Source organism: Cryptotermes secundus, unplaced genomic scaffold (genome assembly GCF_002891405.2).
Source record: "Cryptotermes secundus unplaced genomic scaffold, Csec_1.0 scaffold1734, whole genome shotgun sequence".
NCBI classification, from domain to species: domain Eukaryota; kingdom Metazoa; phylum Arthropoda; class Insecta; order Blattodea; family Kalotermitidae; genus Cryptotermes; species Cryptotermes secundus.
In genome coordinates, this window is record NW_019727433.1 from 430392 (window position 1) to 455303 (window position 24912).

General features: G+C 42.2%; 1 protein-coding gene across 1 annotated transcript in view; it reads right to left on the reverse strand.

The window, feature by feature from the left end:
* LOC111864823 (lachesin) overlaps positions 1-24912 on the reverse strand; it is a 365620-nt gene that overhangs the window by 272327 nt on the left and 68381 nt on the right. The window lies entirely within an intron of this gene.

Sequence of the window (24912 nt, forward strand, 5' to 3'; positions counted from 1 at the left end):
GGGGGGAGTTCAACTGGGTCCACTCGGCACGGCTGCCCCTGTTCCTGGGGGACAGAAATACAGGGACCTGGCCCTCCAGGTCTGGGGAGTCTCGAATCTGAGACAGTAAAATACTCGTATGGTCATTAATCCCGCGAGACTCGGACCCAAGAATGACTACGCTGGAGAGGACCAGCAGCAATTGTAAACGACAGACCCAGCCTCTCGTCAGAGAGGATGTTACATAAGGGCTAGGACCTCAAGTGTTCAGTTGAAAAATAATTGCTTGTCGTAAGTCCCAAGGGGCTTGTCTCCAGGAGGAATTGATTGGCTGTAACTCTCACTCTGACTACAATTTAGTTGTGGGATATTCACAAGACAGTGACGACGTGAACACAGAAGCTGAAGAATCTTCATTGTTAAGATTCGTTACCAGGAAACGATCAGTGAAGACATTGCTGAGGTATAGCCATTGTGAAGAGTGTTAACAAGTAGACTGAGAAGTCTTAGTGTGGAGTGATCTGTAGTGTGCAAATCAGCCTTCAGGGACTCCTCCGAGTACAGAGATTATGACAGAGATGACATTAATATTCGGGATTACTGGGCATTTGAACTCTTTCCAATGTCCGGTATTAAAAAGAACACGTTTCGGAAACTGGTTCTGTTTCCCTCCCCAAGCGACGAAGAGGAACGCAGTTACTTATTGCAGGGAGTCTTCTAGAAAAAGCTAACATCAATCTTTTGACGTTTGTATTCTTTAGAATAATCGGGCAAACCCCCAATTCCAGCAATACCGAGTGTTATACACCACTTCCAGAACCATTTAGATGTATAAGGCATTGCTAATACGAGAGATTTCATATATATGGAGATAGCTGTTTAAAAATAGATAAAATTACATATTTTCCTGTACTTCAGAAGATGGAGAGCTTTGGTCTCCGCTATTAAGAAAGGGTACAGAATTCGGGTGTTACGGGGAAAATTTGGGCATACGAGATAGTAGGTTTCAGGGGGACGGAGAAACGTCAAGTTGGATGGGCAGAACATGCTGAAAACATTGGGGACAAATGAGAAATGCCTAGAGATTATTGGTAGGGAGACCTTAAGGAAAGTGAACACTAGGTAGACAGGTGCAGACGAAATAATAATGTTAAGATATATATCTTACAGACATGATACAGGAAGATGTAGAACTGGATCCATTTGGCTCAGGATATGGTAATGATGCGGGAATCGTGTGACTACGAGGATGAACATTCGTGTCCAATAATTTCTCGAGTAAAAAATGTAGAAAAAAGGTAAAGCTATTCTTGTAATAGGCCGTGGAGGCCCATAGGGTTTTGAGACGTCGAGGGTCCAACATTCTTCTAGACACTCGGGTCACAGCTGGCGGTGAGTTTTTCAGCATTACGCGCCGGCCGTCCTTTACCCCCAGGAAGATTCCAAGTACTCATTTCCGTTAGGGGCTGAGTTGACCCACAGGCCATAGTGCAGCTCGAAGGTTTAGGTCAATTGAAAAATCCAATGGCCTCATCGGGAATGGAACCATGGCCTTCCGGCTTATAGTATGCTACTATGCTACTGCGTGCCCATAATTTCTTGAATAACTCAGCAATCATCAGCTTATCCAGACGGACATATCTCAATGTACACATTTAACTAGTTACAAATGGAGATATTGTAAAGTATTTGATCAACGCTTTACCAAGCAACGGCTCGGTAATCAACCTCTACAATAAGACTGTTTTCTATGGGGTCCGCAACGCGACTGTTCATATGAAAGAGACGAGACAAATACACCTTTACAACAATAAAGGTAGTGTTTTCTGTGAGGTCCGTGCTGTGGCTATATAAGAAGATCCAATTGGAACTAGAAGTGACCCTGCGAGTCGTAGGAGGTCATGAAAAGGAAAGTCTCAGATCTGAGGGAGTAAAATATGGTCGCGAGTCCCAAGGGACTCGGACCCGAGACATACTGCGCTAGCAAGGACCAGCAGACTGTACAAAAGGCAGACCCATCCTCTCGTCAGGGAAGGAGCCACACAAAAACAATACTGTAATTGTCACACAGTAATAAATATCTAGTCATGACTTACTGACTGACTGACTGACCATCATTGGCAATGTGACTTTGTGACAATGTGACTAGAAGTAACGGTGTTTGTGACAGAGTTCTGAGTTGTGAGTTTTCAGCAGAAGACAGCCACGAAGATTTAAAGTGCGATTAGGAGACTTTATTCATGTGTAATATTTGGAGTGATTTGAAACGCTTTTCCTGTGTTTCAATTGTGTTGCCAGGAGAGGACCACTTCGTGTCTAACAGCGGTAGCGCTGTGTTTAAATCTGATTAAGAGAGATTGTGACCGAAGTGCTAACAAATCCAATCATCCGAACTAGAACCCGTCATTCTTCTCACGCGTACCACCCTACACATGACAATATTTCTTTTTCAGAGAATAACTGTTTGTTAGGCATCCTATAGGACGAGTTTATGGACAGGGAATAATTTACGGCCGCTTTTGGCTGTGCGTTCTATTGTCGATACGGTTTTGGGCTGTATCAGCTTTCAATATTTACAAGTATTTTATCGAGTGACAACTCCCCATTATGGTCGCTCATTGCAGCGGCAAACTAACCGCTCTGTCACCTACAGCACAGGGTCGTCCTGACTCTGCAAGGGCGATTGTAACCTACTGATTGTGACACAGCGAAGTGTTCACAGGCCTACAAATTCTGACGCCACAGGCCATAATGTCACTATCGAGCTCCAAGGAGGAGAATCATTTGAGAAGCTGATACAAGCTTAGCTGGTTAAAAAACGATTTTTATATAAGGTTAGTTGATTTTTTTATATTTTCCTGATATTAGAACATATCCCAAACAACATCACAAATTTTTAGGATTCCTTTTAATATTATCGTCCATTCTAAGCCTAGGTCTTCCTAGTTATTTCGTCCTTTACATCATTTGATTAACATTTTCCACGGAACTGTTACCCCCTTCGATGGTGGGGGGGGGGCAAAATGGGATTCATGAAGGTGGACAGGTTTATTCATATGTGGTAGGTTCTCACGCCGGTATACAGTCTTCTGGGATATCCGACGTTTCGGATGAATAAACTGACTGCATCTAACTACCTAGTTTCAAGGAGCTACTCAAGAATTTTCCAACATTTTATGGAAACCGAAGGTTCATTATCGTGTTCACAAGAACCCTCCACTGGTCCCTATCGTGAGCCAGATAAATCCAATCAATACTATCCCATCCTATCTCTCTAAGATAAATTTTAATACTGTCCACACACCTGCGCCTTGGTCTTCTCAGTGGTCTCTTTCTTTCTGGCTTTCCCACCAATATTCTATACGCATTCCTCGTCTCCCCCATTCGTGCTACATGCCATTCCCACCTCATTCTCCTTGACTTGACCATTCTAATTATATTTGGAGAAGAGTACGTGTTATGAAACTTCTCATTGTGCAGTTTTCTCCAACCTCCTGTCGCCTCATTTCTCTTCGGTCCAAATATTCTCCTCAACACCCTGTTCTCAAACACCCTCAGTCTATGTTCCTCCCTTAATGTTAGAGACCAAGTTTCACACCCATACAGAACCACAGGTAAAATTATAGTTCTGTATATTCTAATTTTTATGTTTTTGTACAGCAGATGAGAAGACAAAAGGTTCTGGGCTGAATGGTAACAAGAATTACCAGAATTCAGTCACCTCTTAATTTCCTCCTGAATCATGTTTCGATCTGTTGTCGTTGTTCCCAAATATCTGAATTGTGCCACATTTTCAGAACATCTGTTTCCTATCTTTATGTCATGAGTTTGTCCTGTATTTCGGTGACGAAAAAGCAAACTGTATTTAGTTTCCTCTGTGTTTACTTCTAGACCAACCTCTTCACTTGCGTCAATTAAAGTTTCTGGTTTTCTTTATGGTATTTATGTTATATCCCAATAGCTTCATATCATCGCCATAGACCAACAGCTGATGTGTCCCGTTTAATTTCAGTCTCACCTGATTTTCCTGGAGTTTCATAATGGCATATTCTAATGCAAAGTTGAAGAACAGTCCTACTGACTCCATTATCAGGGTAGAACAGTAAGCTAAGGAAAACCAACATAAATGTGCGCCAGGCTAAGCCACACGGCGTCAGAACCGAGGAGACTGAAGTCTTTGTGACGAGAAACTGTTGTTGCTGGAAATGATGAACTATTCCAGGCCCTAGAAACCTTTGTTAGAGGGGCATGACAGACGGTCAGAGAGGCAGAATGATAAATATCTACTTACGGCTTTAACACTTGTGGTTTCCGTCTCCTCCATGTTAGGAGGGTGAAGAAAAACCTTGGAAGACGTAAACAAACAATACAAGTAAATACGGAACTGAATAATAAATGCAGGCGCGATTACAGTGACTAGTAACATCTTACTAAAAGTGCCCACGTTTGATGCTTTTAAGGAAACTTCATTTCTGCTTTGTCAGTCCGCTGCTGACGAAGATTGATGCCAAACCATGAAACAATAAAAATGAAGTTGATGTTTCTTTTCCTTGATATGTACTGCAAAGTTTATTATCCCCTACGCAGCCCATTGGTGGCAGAAGTGGGATTGAATGGCATTTTGATTACGATAAGCTTACTTTGGCCTGATAGCATAGCAAGGACCTGATAATGGGAAGCATTAGCGCCAAGAAAATGTATCAGTTATGCACGGGGTCTACGTGGGTCTGTCATCACGACCAATTAACGACGTAGCAGCCAGTTGGTCGCTTTCACTCTAGTGAACAGCCTTGCGAAGCTGTAATTACTCCGCTGTTATTAAGCGGAATGCTAAGACGATGTTTATGCGTCGCCATTTAATGCGGTGCATTGTGGGTAATCCGAAACTAAACATGGCAGGGCAGCGCTGGAAGGGAAATGAAACGTGTCTTGAGTGTTGTTCTGTCTGGAACGCACGAAGTATAATTGAAAAGAGTGATTGAGTAAAGTGTTTTTCTGCCCATTATTAGCGTCATGCGTGTTAGAGAGAGAGAGAGAGAGAAGAAAACACTTTCCGTGTAAGACCAAGAACTCTTCATACAACTATCTTTATATATATATATATGTAAGGCCGGTCACGGTAGCCGAGCGGTCTGAAGCATGTACTGTCTTCGCTCGCTTGGAAATCGGGATCGTGGGTTCGAATCCCACTCAGCGCATGGATGTTTAGTATGTGTATGTGCGTTTTTCTGTGTTTGTGTACAGGTAGAGGCCTTGCGACGAGCTGATCACCCGCCCAAGGAGTCCTACCGAATGTGTAAGATCTAGAAAAACCGAAGTGAACGTAGAAGTTCATGGAGGTAGGCCTAGGCCCACTGGGGCTGTAGTGCCAAGGAAAAAAAATATGTGAGACTGGTGTGATATTTGGAAACCTGTTAACTATTTAAGCAAGTGCAGTAAAATGCATAACGCGAGGCATATAAATTGCAAAAGTAACTTCATTGTAATTAGTTTTGTGTGCGAAGTGTACGGACCCAAGGGAAAGCGAGTGGTGAAACAGGGGAACTCAATGAAGAGGAACTTCTCACAGGTTCCTTAGAAATGTAGCTCGGGTGACACAAGAAGTTCGTAGAATGTACGTAGTTGTAAATCTCATGACAATGGACGACTTGAGAGACCTCCTCGCCTAGATGAGAGGGAAATATTAAAATATGATAAATATAAGAAGTCCTGTCAGGCTGCTGCATACAATTCAAATGATTATACAGAGTACTTTTATTACGTAATCCATCTCGCCTATTGGCTATCATCTGGCTATTTTACATGTTATAATTAATCAACTGTATAGAACAGTTGCGTTGATAGAACTTCTCTTATTTATTACTCAAGAAAATATTGCATAGCATTTTGTTAGAATATAAAATGAGATCGAATATATCATGAACTCAAATTAAATCATGACAACAATTAACTCAGTGGCAGAGCAGTTGTCTGGTATGCCAGAGGGGTTGGGTTCAGTCCCAAGCATAAACAGTGGAAAACACAGAATGCAGATTTCTGTGACGTCATAGCCTATGACACATGCAACAGGCTGTGGGTGGGGGAGGGGGGGGCCAGAGAACGCAACAAAATTGAACTGAACTCGGCCCCGTGTTGTTACGTGCATTTCATATAATTTTAGGCGTCACTAATGAGAACTGTATAAGTCCACGTGACTTCTGAACGAACTGTGGGCTGATATGTAAAGACACCAGAGAACGGAGGTGTTAATTGCGGTAGTGGCGGGAGGCAGTAAATGGAGGGGGATTAGGTGGGACACCGAGAGCTGTGCCAAGTGTTTTTGTGAAATGGGGCCCTGCTTGGACTCCCGCCAGTGCCAGGACTAGCAGCAGGTAGCCCATAAATAGCCCCACTAACGAAATATCGTCATCTCGTACAAGAGTATGTAGCCTGCTTCGTGTTGAGTGCAAGACGTGGGAGGTTACAGAGGATGCAGTCTCGGTGCGGAATATTAGAATCAAAGAAATGGAGAAGCAGAGGAATGTACTAAAGCAAAACAGTTTGCCTAAAACATCTTTTACGTTTTTTTATTGCTAGTGGGGTGGGACTAAGTCCCTTGTACTGTGGCCACTTCTGGCCTATTGTACCAGCCCCAGATGATAGGTAAGGGTGATTGTGGAGCAATTGGTGGAATCAAGATTGCAAGGGGAAACTCAAGTACTCGGAGAAAACCATTTGCTCCACAATCACCCTTACCTATNACTTGACTAGCCCCGGGATCGAACCCGGGCCACCGCGGTGGGAAGCCAGCTACTAACCGCTTGAGCTATGGCGCGGCCTATCTTTTAGGATAGTCACACCGTTAGTAAGCAACCTGTAGGCTCAGTGGCGTATGGTGTGGCAACCCCCGTCCCATCGCGGGCTGAAAATAAAATCTGGCAACGTACTGATGATGACGTAACAATGTGAGTCACTTTCACAGTGTGCAACCTGTTGTGTCATACACATATAATTTAAGTTAGTGAGACCTTAGCTTATTTATTATTTAGTCCCACCCCATTAGCAATAAAAAAAAAGAAGCCTTAGTTTAAGATTGCGCCACTTGGGTCAATATCTTATGGAACCAAGTGACTATTTTGACGTCCCCACTTATAAAATCCTACGCTTCATTCGAAGTGCAGGGTTGCTGAGGGGATAATCAGAAGGGGAGGCACAACAGCTCACTGTGGTCGCGGTGCAAGGGCCGAGAAGGCCCACCCCTTATACATTCATTAATTCATTTAGGTGGTACGTCACAGCATTTTACAGAGTGAAATTTATTTCCTACTACATGTTTCGCTCCTCATGGAGCCATCATCAGGTAGTAATATATGATACGTCTAGGGTCATTGAACTCCTAATATGAATCCATAATTGGTGCAATGCAATAAAAGCATGACTAGATTATATTAACATATATTTTACATTGGCTTTATATTAAAAGTATTAGCAGATGTATTACAAATTATGTATATCAATTTTCAAGGTTAAAATTCCCAATATAGTGTAAAGCTACGTCGTTAGGTTATATTACGTGGATCCATGTTGTTATGGGTCCACATTGTGGGAAGTCCCAATGTCCAGGGCTATGATGGAAGCTATTGTGAGGGACTGTCACTACTGTGAGTCACTACCTGATTATGACGTAACCTCCAAATGATTCTGACACACAATAAGGGAAAGTATGCGTAGCACACTAACTGTAATGCACTGGCCGTACTTACTGGTAGAACGGTGTATAGCGTAAAGCTGTATCCCTGTAACAGGCCGTGGAGGCCCATAGGGTTGTGAGATGTCGAGGCTTCTGCATTTTTCTAAGCAAAAGGTTCACATATGGCGGTAAGTCTGTCAGCCCTAAGCGCCGGCCGCCCTTTACCCCCAAGGAAGATTTCTGGTACCCATTACTGTTAGAGACTGAGTTGACTCCAGAGCCAAAGTGCGGCTGGAAGGATTAGGTAAATCGAAAAAGGAAATCCACTGACCTTATCGGGAATCGAACTCGCGATCCTCTGGCTTATAGCATAGTGCCTCTACCAAACACGCTACAGTGTGCCCCCGCTGATTAGTGTGGCAGGGTTATATTGATTATTCGGAAAAATATACTGCCTCCATCATCAGGGTCTATGAGTAAACGAAGGAAGTAGGAAACAGAGCATTCGGTAAGTTTTTATCACACTGCATGTCTTTACATCCAAGAAGACAGTCCACTTCATAATCACCGGCGAGAGAACTTCAAATGCCACATCATTTTTTGTTTAATGAACCTCAAAACAAAGGAGTGTTACTGTGCAGATATGCGCTTCCCTTTCGAAACGATTTTCTCTGCCATGAACACGTACAGAGATGCGTGTACCTCGTCATGTGAAGTGTTCGCCTTCATTATCCAGTTCTAACTGAAACTAGGATGTAGGTAGACATTTTAGTACAAATTACTAAAAATACTAAATTTCATAGCAATCCGTCCAAAGATTCTTGTTCGTACGCGCAGATAAACAGCAGAGGGACGGACATTGCGCAAGTTTTTGAATGCGATTGAAATAAGAACAAAGACAGAAATGCAGGCAAAAAGGCAAAATCGAAAGAACTGGAGGAAATGAGGCTTGAATGACGGAATATTTTGAGTTTTATATCAAGACGCCCCCAATACCATGATCGGTGAATAATGAATTTTAAAGGATTTGGAAGGAAGCGTTTGTGGCAAAATCGAAGTATTATTGTAGAATTTTCCGGCAGCACTGAAGAAAACAACGAAATACTCTCATTTAGAATATTCGGTGTCCAGCCTGAGATTCGAACACAGAACATTCTGAATACCTATCTAGAGCGTTACCTCTACACTAACCTGCTCGGTCTATGTCAGAAGGAAACATTTAGCAGAGAATGAAATAAATGGAAACACAAGGAGAATACACAAAGAAGAATGACCCGTGAAGAGAGAAATGGATCTGATCTAATCTCCCGTCAGCAGTTTCGGAGCCAGACCAGCAGAACGCGCAGACTTAGTCATGACAATTTCAACCCTATTAACTGGAGTTAACTCAACCCCCACTCCCCGTCTGTCTGCAGCAGCCATTCATCTGTCTCGATACAAAGCAGAGGCGGCTCGTGTGAGGACGTGAGCACAAGACCGGAGAACTTCCGTTCTTCTGCCTCAACACCAGATAACGTTTCATTCTTTAGATCACATATACGTAATATGATTATGTATTAGGAGTGTGTGACTATTAGACGGGTTTTGGATTGGATGATTGGATTTACTGACACCTTATACACTCCACGCCGCCAAAGTGGCCGCGCGGTCTAAGGCATGAAATGTTTTCGCTCGCTCGGATGCAAGGATCGTGGGTTCGAATCGAACTCAAATAATGAATGTCTGCCTTGTCTACGTTTATTCTGGTTGTGGCGTTCTCTGTGTAGGTAGTGGCCTCGGGACGGGCTGATTCCACGTCGAAGGTGTCATACCGACTGTGTATATCAAGATACTGAAAAAGCAGCCAAGGACNTCAAATCACATATGATTTTATTTTTTTTGCAGAGCCTAATTCCTTTCTTGCCATTATTCTCAATCACCTTCGACTGCCGACTCTCAATTCTCTGCTGTAACTACCAACTCCGGAACTCACCTTAATTCTAACTCTAGCTGCGTGAGATCCTCGTTACAGCTTCGAGGCGGACCCAGAGAAAACACAGCTTCCTCTCTTGTGGGATGTTGACTCACTACTGAGGAGGTATGTTTACCGCGCAGTTGAGTATCAATGAGCGCAGCGCGGAACTACATAGAACGACGCTTGAAACACTTATTGTTTCGTGACGTCATAGCGTACGTGACGCGTGTGTCCCTGCCATTACCTAACAACGGCTGTTTCTCTGCCTACACAATTCGGACTTCAGAAAATACGCCAAAATATAATAATCACCATCTCGCATGGTCAACAATGAAGGGTCGCCACTGCTCATGAAACTGTGAATAATGAAAGTTCGACCTCTTTGCAGAGCAAAATGTTGAAGGGAATCAGTCGAAATTTCTTCCGTGAAATTTACGTGCCTATTACAAAAATTCCCTGGAAAGGATTCGAAAATGGCTAATGAAAAATGTAAAAGCAAAATGAGATTTTGTCAAGAGAGTACATAGTTAAGTTTGGTGATATTTCATACAACATAGCACTTCGCAACTGTATTGATATATTTACTGGGGATAAAAAATCTGAACTGAAACATAACAATAATATTAGCCCTATCACTGTCAGGCTCCGCCACATAATTACCTGCCAGAAACGAAAACTTGATTGGGTAAATACAGCTTCACACAAATAAAATTATTTCCTCAAATGACATTCAAACAATTGTGAGAATGCATCATGCGAAAGAATTTTATTTCCTCCGAAAAACCTTGGGTCATACTCAGTGCCATCTATTGACTACACTACTATACTAACTGATTAACAACCAGCCGATCTCTTCGGGAGTGGCGGTTTTAACACAAGTATTCTGAGCTGTTCTAATCGTCACTTGGCGTGCTAAATATTAGCAATACGAGCCGCCACTGAAGACATACTACTGTCTAGCAACATGAAGCCATTACGACACAATATACAATCATAGTAGGGCTGCTGTATGACTTATATCTACAATGACATGGCCGGCGATGGCCTTTGTGATGCTTTGCACAAGCAACCACCAAATGGATCCACACGCCAGGAACAGCGCTACAGTTTATATGAAAAGCCATACAGAGTGTTCACTCTTAGGCGATACTACTTACAATGTATTCCATAGAAGTCAATGGACTTTATTTTGATTTGCAGGCAGCAGAATATCTACTACGGTATATTCATGCAAAATGTTTGCAGTTCCATACAGAGTGACATATTTTAGGAGATAAAATTTTATATTAAAAAAAAAGAATGACAATGCAACACTACCCTCTGTCATTTCTTTCTTTGGCAATCAGCAACTGCATTCACACCCTTCATGCACTGCGCCAGACTCTTCAGAACCATTCCTTCAGATTAGTCACCAAAGTCGTATACAGGCTTTCACATTAATACGAAACTGTGGGCAAGAACATCTGCCATCATATCATTTTCCTTATTCTACCTCAGCAAACACCCGACGCATCTGTTTCCGCATGGGACGCCACAGCTTGTTTATGTGAGGACTATGCAGTCTGTTGCCTTTTAGAAGATTCAATGCAAATCACATGTCACATGGAATGCACGCCACTTCCTCTTAATTTATATGCTAAGGGCCAACGGGTTATGCAATGCACACACGGTACTAGATCGAAGTGGCAACATTCGTGCGAATTATTGCATGGTACTCCAAACAACAGGCCAGATTCTGGTCCGTCCGTCGAGGAAACTTTTTCCTCTCTCGTGTTGATGAATGGCAGAAATGGACAACTAAGAGAAGTAATAGAGATGACGGTTAAGAGCAGGGACAGAAGAACAGAATTTCCTACACGTTTTCAGTTTTCAGTAACACACCTTAGAGATGTGCGCAATCCGTTTTAAAGGCGCCAGAATTTAGGTTCTCATAGTGCTGACTATGAAGCTATCACATATGGGGCAGCACATTCCTCCGAAACGTCAGCAAATTTATAACAGACTATATAATCTTACTTACTTACTTACTTACTTACTTACTTACTCAGCCATGGAGCTGAGCCTTTCTGGAGGAGCCGCCAATTCTGCAGCTACTCAAGAATTTCCCAGCATTTTATGGAACCCGAGGGTTTTTATACCGTGTTCACAGCCCTCCATTGGTCCCTATCCTGAGCCAGATCAATCCAATCTATACTATCCCATCCTATCTCTCTAAGATAAATTGTAATATTGTCCACACACCTGCGCCTTGGTCTTCTCAGTGGTCTCTTTCTTTCTGGCTTTCCCACCAATATTCTATACGCATTCCTCGTCTCCCCCATTCGTGCTACATGTCATTCCCACCTCATTCTCCTTGACTTGACCATTCTAATTATACTTGGAGAAGAGTACATGTTATGAAACTTCTCATTGTGCAGTTTTCTCCAACCTCCTGTCGCCTCATTTCTCTTCGGTCCAAATATTCTCCTCAACACCCTGTTCTCAAAGACCTTCAGTCTATGTTCCTCCCTTAGTGTCAGAGACCAAGTTTCACACCCATACAGAACCACAGGCATAATTATAGTTTTGTATATTATAATTTTTATGTTTTCGGACAGCAGACGAGAAGACAAAAGGTTCTGGACTGAATGGTAGCAAGCATTACCCGAGTTCAATCGCCTCTTAATTTCCTCCTGAATCAGGTTTCGATCTGTTATCGTTGTTCCAAAATATATGAACTGTGCCACATTTTCAAAACATCTGTTTCCTATCATTATGTCATGATTTTGCCCTGCATTTTGGTGAAGAGACAGCAACATATACATAAAGAACCTCAAATCTAACAACATATACTCAGTTTTCTCAGTGTTTACTTCCAGACCAACCTCTTTACTTGCGTCAATTAAAGTTTGTGTGTTTTTCTTTATGGTATCTGCATAATCACCCAGTAGATTCAAATCACCGGCGTAGACCAACAGCTGATTTGTCCCGTTTAATTTCAGTCCCACCTGGTTTCCTTGGACCTTCCTAATGGCATATTCTAACGCTAAGTTGAAAAGGAGTGGCGATAAAGCATCTCCTTGTTTTAGACCATTCTGGATAGGAAATATATCAGAGAAATGTTTACCTACACGAACTTTACGTTTCGCTTAAACACATTTTAATCAACCTAACTAGTTTCATGGGTATCCCAAACTCTATCAGAATATTGTACAATACTTCCCTCCTAACTGAATCATAGGCTTTCTTGAAGTGTATCAATAGCTGATGTACTGTCTCATCGTACTCCCATTTTTCTCCAATATCTGGCGAATGCAAACGATCTGATCTGTAGTTGATCTCCTACGTCGAAACCCACACTGATGATCCCCAACAATTTCATCTATATATGGACTTAACCTTGAGAGAAGAATATTGTATAAAATTTTGTATCAAGTTGATAGCAGTGATATCCCCCAATAATTACTACAGTCAGTTTTATCACCCTTCTTGTGAACTGGTACAATAATAGACTACTTCCACTGATCAGGCAATTTTTCCTTATGCCAAATAGAAGTAATTAGCTTGTGGATCTTAGAATGTAATATTTCGCCTCCTGCTTGAATAAGTTCTGCCGGAATTTGATCACTACCTGGTGATTTATACCGTTTCAATTTTGCAAAAGCATTTTAAACTTCAAAAGGGCTAGGATCAGGTACTAACGGCTCAGTTGTATGGATTTCTGCCTACCTAACATCACTGACCCTATGTACATTCAATAACTGAGAGAGGTAGTTCCTCCACCTATTCAAAATGTTGTGGGAATCTGCAAGCAGATCACCATTCTCATCCTTCACTAAGTTACTGTTAGGCTGGTAAGCCCTCCTAAAGTAATTTATTCCTCTATACAGGTCTCTAATGTTCTTGTTCTTACTGTTCATTGCAAGCTCATCAATATTGTCTTTCAGATATTCCATATTTTCTTTCCTGAAATGCCTGCTGGTTTCACGTCTTATACTGTTCAGATTATCCCAATTTATTTCACTTGGATCCTGCAACCATTGCAATTTGGCTTGTTTTCTTTGGTATAATAATTTTGAGCATCCTTCATCAAACCATGGCTTATGCTTCTTCAGTTCATAATAACCTAGACTCTCTTGGAAGAAATGTTGATATTCCCTCTAACAGTTTCCCAAGCTTTATTAACGTCAACCTAAGTTTCCAAGTTTTCCAAAGCCGCAAATCTATTTGAGATATCAACACGATACTGCTCTTTACCCTCTACCTCATTTAATTTCTTGAGAATGAACCTCTCCATATGGACTCTGTGCGTTGTTTGTTTGTTCACTGCCAGTCTTTCCCTAACCCTTGCCACCACCAGGTAGTGGTCAGTATCACAATCTGCTGCCTGAATGATCGGACATCAAGTATACTTGAGTGCCGTTTCCTATCTATCAAAATGTGGTCTACGAGGGGGTACCCATAAAAAACCGAACTTATTTTTTTAAACTTATTTATTCAGATTTTAAGCACAAACCTTCAATCCCCTTCAAAGTACTCTCCACTTACACTAATACACTTGTCTAGTCTTTTATTCCATTTTTCAAAACATTGTCTAAATTCATCTTTTGAGATGCTTGACAGCGCCTCCGTCGTTTTTTTCCTTCACCTCAGCAACATCAGCAAAATGCTGAAAAAAAGTTTGGATCATTTCGGGACTCTTCTTTCAAAGCACAGCATGCTTCCACGCGACCTTGTTTTTGTTCAGCAGTCAGCAGTCGTGGCACGAATTTCGCAGCCACCCTTTTCATTCTCAAATCTTCTGTCAAAATTCGCTGAACTGAGCTCCAAGTCACTCCCGACAGCTCCACAATTTCTTCAATGGTCCGTCGTCGATCTTCCTTGATGATTTAACGAATTTTTTCAACATTTTCATGTGTTCGGGCCATTGCAAAAAAGACGATCACACAAAACAGTTGTCACTATAAACTCTGCCGAAACTAGTCCTTACCTTCTGAAGCAACGGTAGTCGGCTTATCGACTCAGGAATGTTAGCTCTATGCGCTCATAGCGGCAAAACGCGGTACTACAAAAGCTCTGCCCACAAAAAAATTAGTTCAGTTTCTTTTGGGTACCCCATCATATTTGATTGTGTATATTCCCATCAGGAGATGTCCAGGTAAATATGTGGATGTTACGATGTGGGAACATTGTACTTTTGACAGTAAGATATTTCGATGTGGCACAGTTTAATACTCTAACTCCATTATCATTACTAATATCATGCAAACTCTCATTCCCAATCGTTGGTTTGAAAATGTCTTCCCTCCCTACTTTGGCATTGAAATCTCCTAACAAAATTTTCATAGGGTACTTCGGGAATTTATCAAATACTCGTACATGTTCTAGTTCTTTGCAGACCCTATACTTTATGTAATCAATTTTATCGTCTGTTGGGGCATGAACATTCTGAATGATGATGTAACACCAGCAACCTCTTAGTATTATGTATAATATCTTATCACTAATGAACTCTACCCTCTTGACTGCTGATAGGATTCTCTTATGTATGAAAAATCCTGTACCTAATTCATGATTTTCTTTCCCCTTTCCATAGAAAAATGTATAGTCTCCTGCTGGTGCGATGCCACCTCCATCCCATCTGACTTCATGTACTCCCGCAAAATCTAACTTATAATTAAAATTTCTTCTGCCCCTGCCTTAGCGAATCTGCTCTATACAAACTTCGAACATTCCAAGTGCCAAATCTCATATCAATTTTCATTAGCTTAGGTCGTTTATCCGAGGAATCCGTCCAGGTCCGAGGCTTTTGTGTACATTTTCGTAACAAAGTAATTTTTAACGGCGAGGAGTTGTTAGCCCCACGCACAACCCCCAAGCTTGAGAACCACCCCTTGTGGGCGGTCCGCGACTGCTTATTCAATATATTCGCAGCTTCCCTCCAAAACTGGAGGGCGTCACCTCCATCCGCAACCTGAGGACGCGCCATGCCGTGGTGACAGGGACCCACCTATATAATCCAAAAAGAAACACTGTTCTTAGCAAGTTCAAAGGTTTGCTTACCTCACCAAGAGAAAGTGGTTTGTGTCTTCATGAAGTTGTGTAAGGCTAATATTACTAATTAACTAACTGACTGACTGACTGACTGACCAACTATCTAAAATGATCTAACTAACTAATCAATCAAATGAACAAAATACCCAAAGGACCAGAGACTTTCGGGAGAAGCTAACAGTCGTTAAGCTTGCCATCAAATCGCCGACCTCCTCTAAGGGACACGAATGTTCATCGCCGCGCTTGCAAAAGCCCAATATGGCTCAAAATTCTAAGCCAGATGAATGTAGCTCACATTTTCCCATAATATTTCTTCGAGATGCGTTTTAATAATATTCTACAATCTAGCGCCAAGGGTCTCCAACATGTCTGTTCCTTACATTTATTTCGATTAAACTTTTATGTGAAAAATATTGTTTCCTGTGATGTGACATCATGTGGACTGGTAGAAGTTTGCTGACGTTTCGGAGTAAGGTTCGCTCGTTGTTGGGAAATGACTCCGTATAGATATTCCCGCGCCAAGGAATGCGGAAGTAACTATAGAGAACTTCCGTTGCTATACAAAGGCGCTGTAAACACGCTGAGCTTTTGGCATACTAGGTGCGAAGTGGTTATAAAGAAGAGTTCTGTTCAAAAGAGTCGAGTTTCGAGACATCAACCTGCCGAGACATGAGCCTGGGGCCAGAGGAATTGAATTGAGTTAGCAGTTGCAGAATAATGACAAGAAAGGAATTAGGCTGTGCAAAGAAGGCTTCATGTTTGATTTGTAGTGATAGTGAGACTGTTAGAAATCCGTTGTCGGCATGGGACTAGTGAAGACTGAGAACCCTAGTGCTTGTGCAACGGTGAAGTGTAAAGTGTGTAGTATCACTTGTAGTTACGAGCTGTTTCTATAAAGTGGCATTAATTCCAATCATCCAATCAAAAAGAAAAAAGCGTCTTGTAAGTCACGCACACCCTACACGTAAAAACACCTTTCGTCATTGTTGTCATGTCGGCGCATGGCAACAGCGCCCAAGGACGGGCACGCTGTGAGCAAACAAAAGCTCCGGCCCAACAAGAGTAATGAATACTTTTGTGACGGCGACATTTTCTCTGAGCTACTGCATAATGCATCACTTTAATACAACCAACAGCCACCACTCCCAGTTCTGAATTGCTCAGACACACGCCATGCTGTTTAGAATCAAAACGCAGTAATGTGTATTTTACCTTAAATCTGGATTGATTTGGCTTCTTGCTCAAGGCAAAGCGTGAGGCTCTTTTTTTATTGTATCTAATTATTGTAAATACAAAAGAGCTCTAAGCATTGCCCTTCCAACTGCTTGAGCTTCAATTGCAACTGACGTCACGTGATATCTGTGAGGATAAAATGTCACTGAAGGTTATTTCTTTACGAGTATCTTCGGTTTCCCCCCCCCTTTTCTCTCTATTCCACTATTCCAAACAAATAAATTCTGTCGCCACTCAAAATCTACACTTTCTTTTTTTCTTTGGCACTACAGCCCCAGTGAGCCTAGGCCTACCTCCACGAACTTCTCCGGTCACTTCGGTTTTTCTAGATCTTACACATTCGGTAGGACTCCTTGGACGGGTTATTAGCTCGTCGCAAGGCCTCTACCTGTACACAAACACAGAAAAAACGCACACACACAAACTAAACATCCATGCCCTGAGTGGGATTCGAATCCACGATCCCGGTTTCCAAGCGAGCCAAGACAGTACATGCTTTAGACTGCTCGGCTACCGTGACCGGCCAAAATCTACACTTACCCCTCCTTAATTTATTTATAGTAGTATTGATGCTTTAGACGCCCGGCACGGTGGCTGCACAGTCTAAGGCATGAACTGGGCCGCGCCACAGCTCAAGGGGTTAGTCGCTGGCTTCCCATCGCGGCGGCCCGGGTTCGAGCCCGGGTCTGGTCAAGTGGGATTTGTACTGGACAAAGTGGCGCTGGGGCAGGTTTTCTCCGAGTACTTCGGTTTCACCTGCCAAATTCTCCATCATCATAATCACCCGGGGTAGGCACAATAGACCAATCAGTGGCCGCAGTGCCGAGCGGACCCAGTTGGACTCCACCCCCTACTAAGTGAATTAAAAAAAAAAAACTGTCTTCGCCCGGTCAAACAGTGGGATCTTGGGTTCGAATCGCACCTGAAGCATGATGTCTGTGTGCGTTTATTCTGTGTAGTTTGCTGCCCTCTGTGCGGGTAGAGGCCTTGCGACGTGCTGATTCTCAGTACAAGGAGTCCTACCGACTGTGTAAAAGATCAAGGAACAGAAAAGAATAAGCGGCAAGAGCCCAACAAACGGTTGTAGAGCCATAAATAGATAGACAGATGGTTTAGATGCAGCAAGGATTATAGGGAAGTGTTTCGCAACCGGTGTGCCGTCGCAAGGTGAAAGGTGTGACGCGAACTTTCACCTGTTGTAAGAAATTTTACTCGTTTTATTTTATCCCAGTTACCGTGTTTCATATGCTTGTATTTTATTCTCAGCCACTGTACTGATTAAGTAAGATGATGCTTGTTTATTCTTTATTACATGCCATGATTTTTTTATGTACAGTAATGTTGTATTCTAAGAAATTAAACGTAAATTATTTACTCACAGTTATTGTTATATCATAGTTTTCATTATTGATTTATTTTTATTTTTCTCCCATCTACGCGGCTTCTTTGATATACTTGCCGCATGTTCTGTATGCGTGCTTTTCCCTAAAACTGCAGGGATAAGTGGCGATGGACACAATTAAAGAACGTTTAGAAATACTGCAGCAGAAATTCAATAAGTATTTTGGAGAGAGTGTACAAGATTTCGACTGGGTTCGTGATCCATTTCGTTGCGAATTCAGAACATTTTCCGATTAATATACAAGAGGAACTCGCAGATTTAAAAGCAGACAGAACATTGAAACTAAAACTTCTCGAAGTGCCTTTGGATACGTTTTGGTTGGCAATAAGGAGTGAATACCCGGCAATCTCCGAGATGGCAGTTAATGTGTTATTGCCATTTTCAACTACATATTTGTGTAAACTGGGCTTCTCGACGTTAACTGAAATTAAGACATCAAAGAGGGAGCGACTCAAATCCATTTGATGAAGAAATGAGACTTGCGTTGTGAACGATTCCACCACGGATCAGTCGCCTGTGTGCAGCTACGCAGGAGCAAGTATCACATTGAAGGCATGAGTAGAATTACTGTATTTACTTGAATAGTAATAGAAGTGTATTTAGCCGGTCACGGTGGCCGAGCGGTCTAAGGAATGTACTGTCTTCGCTCGCTCGGAAACCGAGATCGTGGGTTCGAATCCGTCTCAGGGCATGGATGTTTATTTTGTGTGTGTGCGATTTTCTGTGTTTGTGTATAGGTACAGGCCTTGCGACGGGCTGATCACCCGCCCAAGGAGTCCTACCGAATGTGTAAGATCTAGAAAAACCGAAGTGAACGGAGAAGTTCATGGAGGTAGGCCTAGGCCCACTGGGGCTGTAGTACCAGGGAAAGAAAATTGTTAATAAACGCACGAGTCGATTTCTGTTTAATGATAATAAAATAACAATATAATAATATTATAGTAATAAGTTTATCACGTTACGTATTTATATTAATTGTCTGATATCATGCGTTTTTGAGGGGAATAACATTTTGGTGTGCCGTGGAGTCATGGATACTTCATAGTGTGCCGCGAGTAGAAAAGGGTTGCGGAACACTGTTGGTTACTGGAGGTGTCAGCTCATGTGAAGACTTGAGGGGTGCTGCATGGCCTCCGCTTTCACTCGTGAGGTATATCATAACGGAGTACTTACATCTCATGGCACACTTTCTTATGCACTGTCACTGGTTAGTGACAAACACACTGTAATTACACAGTTCTTGTTTACAATGGTAAACACTGTTGGTGACTTCGTCCCTGATTTAGACATTGCTTGTGGCCGCGCAATAGCTCAAGCGGTTAGTCGCTGGCTTCCCACCGCGGCGGCCTGGGGTTTGATCCCGGGTCTGGTCAAGAGGGATTTGTGGTGGACAAACTGGCGCTGGGGCAGGTTTTCTCCGAGTACTTCGGTTTCCCCTGCCAATCTTCATTCCACCAATTGCTCCACAATCACCCTCACCTATCATCTGGGGCTGGTACAATAGGCCAGAATTGGCCGCAGTGCAAGGGACTTAGTCACACCCCACTAACAATAAAAAAAATAGACATCGCTTAAATCAAACAAACTGTTTGGATGTACAAGACATCTTCCTGTCTATTCCTGAAATTTTGTGTATATTTATAAACGAGTTTAATGGGTACCTTTATTGTCATTACAGGGAGCACGCGGTAGCGTATTTGGTTGAGGCACTATGCTACAAGCCGGAAGGTCGCGGCTTTTATTCCCGATGAAGTAATTTGTTTTTTTCATTGACTTAATCTTTCCAGCAACACTATGGCCCTGGGGTCGACTTAGACTCTTTCACAGAAATGAGTACCAGGAATATTCCTAGAGGTAAAGGGTGGCCGGAGCGTGAGGTGACATATTTATCGCTATCTGTGAGCCTACTGTCTGGAACAGTGGTTCTCAACTTTACTTGGTCGTGACCCACTTCTGAGTTTCATTAATTCCTACGGCCCCCACCCCTCATGTTTTTGAATTATAAATAAATATAATATTTGTATTTATATGTATTCCAGCAACTGCATTTTTATTTATAACATGTTGCATAAGAAGCTTAGGTGAGAAAATTTTGAGAGAAGGAAATCATTTGAGAACCTAAGCGTAGATGGTAGAATATTATTAAAGGAGATATTAAGAAATAAGTTCGACGATGTGAAGTGTATTCATCTACCTGAGTATAGGGTCAAGTGTGGGGCTTTTATGAACATGACAATGATCCTTCGGGGTCCATAAAATGAGAGGAAATTGTTTAGTTGCTTGGCAATTGGGCCGTCACACTGGCATCTAAGACTGAGGTTCTTCGTGGTTTTCCTCAGTCCTTCCACTTAAAAATTCCGAGATAATATGTCGATTACGCCACTAATGTTTCCTTTCAAATCTTTTCAAACTTCTCAGTCATCCTACAACATAACGCGTACACCTGTCGTATCCTGGTGACTGACAGCGTCGTGAAACAATATACAAATGTGTCTCTTTCCCACAAGTTAATTTCTCAGTTAGTCTGATTTAAATCCTAGTCCAGTCACACGAAGCCAGGTAACTGATTTCAATATCTGGGCCTTTCTGTTCCAAGTGAACTCACTCAGACCCTTCACAGTGAGGAATTTTCTCTCGTCAGATAGAAGCCAGTTCAAATATCAAATTGTAATGAAGAATGTCCATTAATTAAGTAAATATTGACTATCAAAGGGACTGCGTACTTTAATATGCTTTGAAAATTGCTTCACAGAAAGAGAGATCGGGCTAGCAGCGGTGACACTATTTGTCTTTGAGAGGAATTCAAACCTCCTCTTCTTCTGTTTATAATGATCATAATGCAAAAAGCTTGTAGGCCAGAGAGAAAAGAAAAATTGAAAGTCTTCTTGCCGTTAAAATTGAGTTTAATTTACATTTCCATTCGGTTAAATTTAGCGATTAATCGAAGAATTGATGAACCTTGACCTCTACACTCAGCATTAGTTTATAAGTGTAATTAGGTGAGTGAAGTGGTGCCATTATGCGCCGCATGGAAGCGCCACTGTACACTGGAATTCCTTTACGACCTCATCTACACAGACTGGTACAGTACATTCACTTTGAATACCAACTTCCACGCAAACTTATTCATTGCTGCAAACGCTAATATTGTTTTAATGACTGAGAAACTCTTCATTCATGTCCCGCGGGGCTCTACTGCGCTACTTCATAGCTCCATAACGATCTGCCTTGTATCCCGCACACTTTGTACGCGTACTGTTTGGAGAATACCAACTACGCTTAAATATTTGAAGCCTGGCATTCGGTTAAATATTGTTCATAAATTCATTTCATATCGTACAGAAAACACACTGTATATCCATTACGAAGACGAAATGGTTAATGATGTATAGGGGAACAAGGGTTGATTACTGTGAGAACCGTACGAAACACAAAAATACACTGCGTGGATAAAATTCAGATTATTTTAAAGATAATCAAGATGGTATATATACTAAACACTGTGCTTACGACATGTTAGTAAGCTACAGGAAACTTTTCATGGCATTGAATCCTCTGAAGTAAGAGGTTCGCCTGCGCAATCGAGTCTGTTTACAAATCCAGCCACTATATCACAGGAAACACGCTTTACACGAACGTTACAGACATCAAGCGGTTAATGATATTAAGCAAAGGTCGCGGGTTCGATTTCCGATGAGATTACTGAATTTTTAAATTGACCTAATCCTTCCAGCACCCTGAGGTTGACTCAGCCTCTAAGAGAAATGAGTACCAGGAATATTCCTGGGGGTAGAAATGTTAAGGCCTCGACGTCTCACATTTCTATGTGGCGTCGACGGCCTCTTACAGGGATCGTTTTACTTTTTTAACATTTTAAGAAAAAACTGACCGACTCTATGATCTATTGGTTAAAAATCTTGGATACAGATCCAGAGTTTCCGAGTTCGATTCCTGGCGCTACCAGATTTTCTGAGAAGTAGTGGGTCTGGAACGGGGTTCGCTAAGCCTCGTTAGGATAAATGAGAAGCTATTTCAAGGAAATAGCGTCTTCGGTCTAGAAAACCCAGAGAAACGGCCGTGGGGATCCGTTGCGCTGACCATGCGACACCCTCTATCCGCTAAATTTGGCACTAACTTCGCCGATAAGCGGCGGTCTCTCAGTCGGTATAGTTGCTTGCGAACTAAAAGCCAAGAAGTTTTTTTTAGTGTTTTTTAAGGAAAATTCCCTGTTTGGTGTGAGACCCATAACACAAAAATTTTAAATCAGATGATACGAAGAGTTACAACTATGCTTCGGAGACTACACGAACTGAGGAAAATAAAATATTTTACCACACTCTGTTACGGCCGGCCTACTGCAAACCCTTCATGGTTATATTATTCTGACTAAACCATCTCAGTGAACACATTGTGTGTCTCGGTTGTGACACCGTGTAGTTTTGTAGGTAACCAACAACGTTTTTCAGAAGCTCTCTGCTTCAAACCCCACGGGTCTAAGAACGAGCCAAGGAGACTAAATATACAGCTGGCTTACTTTCCGTTTTGATGATAGAATCAACACTTTCCTTCGAAATGTCCATACGCCTTTCCCGGACTGCACGGTGCCACATCTCAGACGGCAGTGCTGTTCATATCTGATACTGCTGTGGTCGGACGACGACTGAAGCGCCCCAAGTCTGTGGTGTCGGGATCCCTAACTGCGTTCAACACGGAGAATCCCCCCTTTAACACCCCAATGAACAGTCAATTGTTTGACAATAGCCCTGCGGTCAGGGGCAGATGGCACAGGGTTGTAGGGGGGTAACTGACACTCAGTTTCATTTTGCTCTGTAGATGAAGGCTGCAGATTCATTGAGGGTAGTGGTTCCTAGTCTGTGGGGCGCGATACAAGGCTGTACCCATTCCATTCGTTCTTTGAAATTGACAAAAGATTAGCACATTTGTTCCATGAACGAGTCGTATCAATTCCACAGATTTTGAGGCATGACAATTATGGATATCTAAGTAGAAATAAAATGAAATTAATCGAAATTGTCGTGGCCTATTATGAGTCAATATTACTGAATTCTATTTAACTTAACTGAGCATCAAAGCAGTTGCATCAGTCGGTATACGAACCAGTACTTCCAGAATAAATTTCGACCGCCTGGTTACCGAGATTGATTCAGTGTTATTTAATGTCTCAGAGGCTAATAGTATCTAATAATAAGATTATTATTATTATTGGAGGGGGTGGGTTTCCCCATGCACTTAAACCAGTTATTGGTCCATTGTGCGTCCCCCTTTAATTTCTACTGTCCCCATACCCTACCGGTAGACGGTACGTTCTATCAGCCCCGTTAAGCCAACGAGGCCGGCCCTCGGTACCTTGATACTTCCCCCCATCTACCAGAGGCATTGGAAACTACTTGGGCGGGAAAGTTTTTACCTAATAATTTTGTTCAGAGGTCTCCTAGAGACATGAGGTTCTTTTACGTGCCGTAAATCTACGACACGGAACCCACGGCTTAAAGTCCCTCCCGGAGGACTTGTTCCCTGAATTTTTCCGCCCTTAAAAATTCCACGACCTCCGCCGGGTTTGAACCCGCGTACCTTGAGTCATGAGGTGGGAACGTTACCCTTAGACTACGGAGGCCGCTTTAATAATAAGATTACCATGTGTAATAAACGTAAAAGGATTTATGGGACGGTAGTAGCCTATAAAGTATCCGAGAATTTACCTGGACTGGAAAATCTGGGGGAAATTTTCAGGAAGTATAGTAGGTAACTCTGCAAAGATTCGAACTCAGTACTTAGCGACATGTAAATAACTGTGTCTGGAAGAAGATGAACTTTCTATTTAAAAATAATACTCTTTGGAGCAACGGTGAGTTCGAACCTTTGACCTTCAGAATGCGAAACTTACGCCTGTCTATGCTAAATTAACAGTTCGTCAGATGTTCATATTGCAGCATGTAGTGCCGTTGCTGGGCAACGACTGCGATATATGCAATAATACAAATGCTCTTACTGAAGTAAAAGCTTCGAAAACAGACATATTCCCAAGGCAAAAGATGAACTACAACAACGAGGAACGGTCTTTTCTGTGAGGTCTGTGCCGAGGTATTATAAGCGGGACAAGTTGGGAGTTGCAGTTAGTTGAGTTAAATCAGAAGAGTAGGAGGTTGGTGTGAGATGGCTGCCAGCCTGCGAGTCAGTTGTGAGATATTCGCCAGCCGGGAAGGACGTAAGCAGAGGACATTGTTAGCATCCGTTACCAGAAAACGGCTAGTGAAAAGAAACTGAGAAAATTAGTATGGGTTCTAGTGAACTGTAAAGTGTGTGAATTAGCTATATCGCTATAGTGGCTTGCAGTTACAATCTGCAAGTGTTCAATAAATGCAATCACCAATTCAAACCCCGTCTATAGTCACTCAATAAAATAGTGACAATAAGTTACACGTTCATGAACTATAAACCGATAATTCGTTTACGTAAGCGTAGAACTAATAATCTGAAATAAAAGACTGACGTATCTGATACTTTAGCGACAAGGAAGCGTTCCGACGTTTCGGAGAAATGTACTGTCTCCATCTTCAGGGTTTAATAATAAGCTAAGAAGGAAAACCAGCCGTTTGCCTGGCATAATCCTAGACATTGAAG